The sequence below is a fragment of the Tupaia chinensis genome, unplaced genomic scaffold (assembly GCF_000334495.1).
Source record: "Tupaia chinensis unplaced genomic scaffold, TupChi_1.0 Scaffold000341_1, whole genome shotgun sequence".
Taxonomy (NCBI): domain Eukaryota; kingdom Metazoa; phylum Chordata; class Mammalia; order Scandentia; family Tupaiidae; genus Tupaia; species Tupaia belangeri.
In genome coordinates this window covers 1,313,558-1,319,084 of record NW_006159835.1, presented here as the reverse complement: position 1 = coordinate 1,319,084, position 5,527 = coordinate 1,313,558, and the positions used below count along the sequence as shown (strand labels likewise).

The window sequence follows — 5,527 nt, the reverse complement described above, 5'->3', positions numbered from 1 at the left end:
ACAATTATTTTGGAAAGTTTGATTATTGAGGAACCAGAGAACAAAGATCCCAAGTACGTCAAGAGTTCTGGTTCAGATTGAAACACGTACAGGAAACTATGTGATCTTACTCCTGCCCTGTCTTCTTCTTTTTCATTATCTATTTATTATTATTTTCAAGTTTTCTACTGGGCATATACAGTCACCAGAGAGAGAGACAGAGACAGAGGGAAAGTGAGAAGGCAAGCCACCATGTCCAGGAGTGGTCACCCATTTAGGAGGTCAGTGCCTTAACCACCATGCCATCACTGGCCCCTACTCCTGTCCCCTACACCTGTCCAGTCCTAAGACTAGATGCAGTCTTCTCACCAAACATTGGCAACATGATGTCCAGGCACTTTGTGGAGGTTAGCCCGGTGGCCTACGTCTCCTTTGGCCCTCATGCTGGTTGCAATTGCAGTTGTTATTGATCAGAGCAGGGTTTTGGTTGATGGACCTTGCATTCAGGTGAGGAGACAGGCCATGCCTTTCAAATGCAATCAGCTCACTGACTTCATCCTCAAGTTCCCACATAGTGCATGCCAGAAGTGTGTCTGACAAGCCTGGAAGAAGGCAGATATCAATACGAAATGGGCAGCCACAAGATGGGCCATGAAGATTGAAGCCAGAGAAAGAAAAGACAGTGTGAAGATTATCATTTTAAAGTCATGAAGGCAAAGAAACTGAGGTATAGAATAATCAAGAATAAAGTTAAGGACATGACAAAAAAAGGAAAACTACAGATCAATATTGTTAATGAATGTATATGCAAAAATTCTCAACAAGATACTTATAAATTGTATCCAACAGCATATAACAGAGATTATTCATCATGGTCAGGTAGGCTTTATTCCAGGAATGCAAGAGTGGTTCAACATACACAAGACCATAAATATAATACACCATATTAACAGAAAGAAAGATAAAAACCATATAACCAATTCAATTGATGCAGAGAAAGCATCTGATAAAATACAACAATCTTTCATGATTAAGACTTTCAGTAAGATTGGTATAGAAGGGTCATTTCTCAACACAATAAAAGCCATCTATGAAAAACCTATAGCTAACATTATACTGAATGAGGAAAATCTAAAAGCTTTTCTACTAAAAACTGGTATTAGACAAGGTGGCCTTCTCTCTCCACCACTTTTTAATATAGTACTGGAAGTCTTAGCCAATGCAATCAGAAAAGAGAACAACATAAAAGGCATTCAGATAGGCAAAAAGAGTTGAAAATATCTTTATTCACAGATGACATGATGATATACTTAGAAGACCCAAAAGTTTCCATGAAAAAACTTCTCGAAGTAATAAATGAATACAGTAAAGTGGTAGGATACAAAATCAACATCCAAAAATCTATAGCATTTCTATACATGAACGACAAGTTGAATGAAGTAGAGCTGAAGAAAGGAACCTCTATTACCATAGCCACACAAATGCATAAGATACCTAGGGATAAACCTACCTACGGAAGTCAAAGACCTTTACAAAGAAAACTATGAAAATCTTTAAAAAGATACTGAAAAGGACATAACAAAGTGGAAGGGCACCCTATATTCTTGGATTGGAAGAATTAACATAATCAAGATGGCAACTCTACCCAAATTAATCTACATATTTAGCACAATTCCAATAAAAATTCCAGAAATATTCTTCACAGATCTAGAAAAGACAATCATTGCATTGGTCTGGAATCATAAAAGACTTCATATTGTCAAAGCAATCCTGTGCAAGAAGAGTGGAGTGGGAGGCATATCACTCCCTGACACCAAGATATTCTATAAAGCTGTGCTAATCAAAACAGCATGGTACTGGCACAAAAACAGACATGTGGACCAATGGAATAAAATAGAGGCCCCAGAAATAAACCCAAAAGCTTACTGCCAACTGTTTTTTGACAAAGGATACCAGTCAATCCATTGGGAAAGAAAAACTTCTTTAGTAGATGGTGCTGGAAAAACTGGGTATCCACCTACAGAAAGATGAAAGTGAACCCCCATCTTTCACCTTAACAAAATTCAACTCAAAATGGATCAAAGATCTGAACCCAAGACCTCAAACTATAAAACTATTGATGGAAAATACTGGGGAATCTCTGGGAGACATTGGGGTAGGTCAAGACTTCTTAAATAAGACTCCTGAAACACAGGCAATAATCCCTAAAATACACAAGTGGGACTATATCAGACTAAGAAGTTTCTGCACAGCAAAGGGCACAGTAATTAGTGTGAATAGACAATCCTCAGAATGAGAAGATATTTTTGTAAAATATGCCTCAGACAAGGGACTGATAACCAGATTACACAGGGAACTCAAGTGGCTTACTTGAAAAGAAATGATTAACCATATTAAAAGATGGGAAAATGAGCTGAACAAAAATCTCTGTAAGAAAGACATATGAACAGCTGAAAAGCATATGAAGAAATGTTCAACATCCCACATCATAAGGGAGACGCAGATTAAAACCACAATGAGATACCACCTAACCTATGTCAGAATGGCAAAAATGAAAAATATGAAAAATTATAAGTGTTGGCAGGTATGTGGTGAAAGGGGATCTCTCATACGCTGTCAGTGGGAATGCAAACTGGTTCAGCCATGGTGGAGAACAATATGGAGGTTCCTCAAAGATCTACATATAGAACTACCATTTGATCCAGCAATCCCACTTTTGGGTATCTACCCAAAGGATAGGAGAAAACTCAGTCAGAAAAGCACTTGCACATCAATATTTATTGCAGCATTATTCATGATTAATAAGACATTGAACCAACCCAAATGTTCAGAAATAGAATAGATTGAAAAGTGTGGCATATATACTCTATGGAATACTACACAGTCATAAAAAACAAGACCCTGCCATTTGATAGAAAGTGTTTGGATGTGGAGAATCTATTGCTGAGTGAATCAAGCCAGGATATGAAAGAAAGATAATTAAGTGTTGTCGCTGCTCAAGTACCAGCAAGAAAGACAGCAACTGCAGGCAAGAGGCTCCACTTAATATATTACCAACTATCTGCACTTTATGATAGAGATCAAAATATTGGAGGGCATAAAAGTAGTGAAAATAGTGAGGGATGCTGAAGACAGTGTGGAACAAGGAGGACTGGGAGGAGAAGGGAAGAGTATAGAGAAGGATAGCAAGAGAACAAATAGAGAGGCATGACATTAGTGGGGCACAGATGTGGCTTATTACCTGTGGATGAAAACATGTTTAGTATTCTCAACTGGACTGATCTGAGAAGTATTTCATGTTGGGTAAATTCTTTTTATGAACAAAATGATATATAGTGATTAAATGTTTAAAAAATAATAAAATAATAATAATAACAATCTGGAAAAAAATGACGAAAAGCTATTTGATGATGATGATGTGGATAATAATGTCTTTGTCTTGACTGATATGCATGGTATTCCTTCTAGAAAAAGAAATGTAATACACTGCAAAGATATATGTGATTCAATGTAATATAAACAAGATTATGATACTAATAAATAAAATTTTAAAATAACAACAACAAATGGAGTTAAATAAATAATTCTTGAAAAAAAAAAGAATAAAGTTAAGCTTCAAGAGGCGGCTCTCCTAAAAGCTTCTCCCCAGAAAAGCACCTGCTGCTAAGGGTGCTGCCGCTGCTAAAGTACCAGCAAGAAAGACAACAACTGCAGGCAAGAGGCTCCAGGCAAGAAGGTCTCTGCTCAGAAAGCCACAGGCCAAAAGGCAGCGTTACCTCCGAAAGCTCAGAAACACCCTGAAGAAGTATTGAAGTATGCATATACTATACTTAATCTATTTACTAAATTCTAAGACAGAAAATCCAGAATGGGACACTTAAGAAAATATATTTGTTTTATTCTCTGCTTAGATTTATTTTTAGTTTTGTAACAACAAAAACAATAATAAATGTCTTTATCCCCACACACCGAAAAAAGGACTAGACTGAGGGGGCAGGGAGGAAACAGAAATAGAATCCTCTGTAAAGAGTCATTTACAGAGTACAAATGAGTGGTGATTGGCTGAACTGTGGCAACAACAGTGGGAAAAAAACACAGGAGTGAACTTTGAAGGGTTTAGAATTCTGTGTATGAGTTTCTAAAATTTGGTAGCTAAATACAGTTTGAGAAAGTATGTTCAGGGAGAAATACTTCTAGGCTGAATGTTGTATGACTAAAACATTCGAAGGGAGGTTATAGATCAATTGGATGTTGTAATGATGGGCTTTTACTTTCTATTTTGATAAAAATATACTTTCATACTACTGTGGAATAACTAGAATTGGAATTTAAAATTTGATCATTAATGATGATTTAATACATTTTTTCCATATTTTCAATAGAAGTAATTTTCCCCTAGTTTGGGAAGATGGTTCCCCCCATATACCTACAACCCTCCACCTTTAACTCAAGTTGTACTGAGGGGCATTTGAGTATCTAGCAATTTTATTAAATTAAAAAATACAGTTAAGGAATTTTTAGTTCACTAGATTATTACATTTGGTTATGTACCTGTTTGTCTCAGGCTATTTTTAGAACATACATATGAGGAGGTCCAGATGGAATTCCAAATCAGAAGTAGAGGCTGAAGATCTAGGTTTGGGAGGCATCAGTATAAAAGGTGATCATTGAAACTATAGTTGTATGCATCAATTTCTTAGATCGAAGCAACAACAACAAAAAGCTAACCATGGTTAGTTCAAGCAGAAAAATAATTTATTAGATAATAAGTAGTCACAGAATCTCCAGGAAGACAAGAGAACCAAGACTAGGTACTACATAACAACAAACCATTCCAAAATCACATTGCAGGGCCCTGCTTCTGTAGCAGCCCTGCTTCTGCAGCCAGTACCATCCACACTGTCAATACATGGCATTGGATACTACCATCAGCCTTTTGCCATGGCTGTCCCTGGGTACTTCCACCCTCGGTAAAAGGGTTTCACGAGAGGGTTCTTTCTCCCTTCACTGGCTCCTAACTCAGTCAACTGAGTGAGTGTTCAATTGAAATGCTTGTGTCCTAGCAGCAAAGGAGGCTAGAAACATGACTACCAATCTAGCCTGTATAGTAGGACAGAAGCTCTTAAGGTAGGGAAGAGGGTAAAATGTACAATGTGGTCGAAAGATATAACAAGTGTCTTCTACTAGAACAGAAGCTGAGATTCTGAAAAGAGGTTGTGCAAGTAAGAGAATATAATAAGTATAGAAAATATTTGCTAAGCATTTACATGATCAGAGGTGTATATATATATATCTATAAAGTAATTTACTTCTTAGAACAACCCTCTCAAGTAGGAACTATTAGTTTGCAGATGATCAAACACATATCCTGAGGTCTCCTACAACAGCAAAGAGGTCTGACTCCAGAACATATGTTCTACAAGTACACTATAGTGCCTCTGCATGAAGGGGACAAAGATGGAATTCTAGCAAATGTAGATATTTAGGGAACAGATAGTGGAAGTGAAATGAGAAGAAATAAATGATCAGAGAGCTGGAGAGACTTCAA

General features: G+C 36.9%; 1 pseudogene; it reads left to right on the top strand.

The window, feature by feature from the left end:
- The first annotated feature begins 362 nt into the window (after positions 1-362).
- Positions 363-4,953, top strand: LOC102483243 (60S ribosomal protein L14 pseudogene; annotated as a pseudogene).
- Positions 4,954-5,527: the final 574 nt, after the last annotated feature.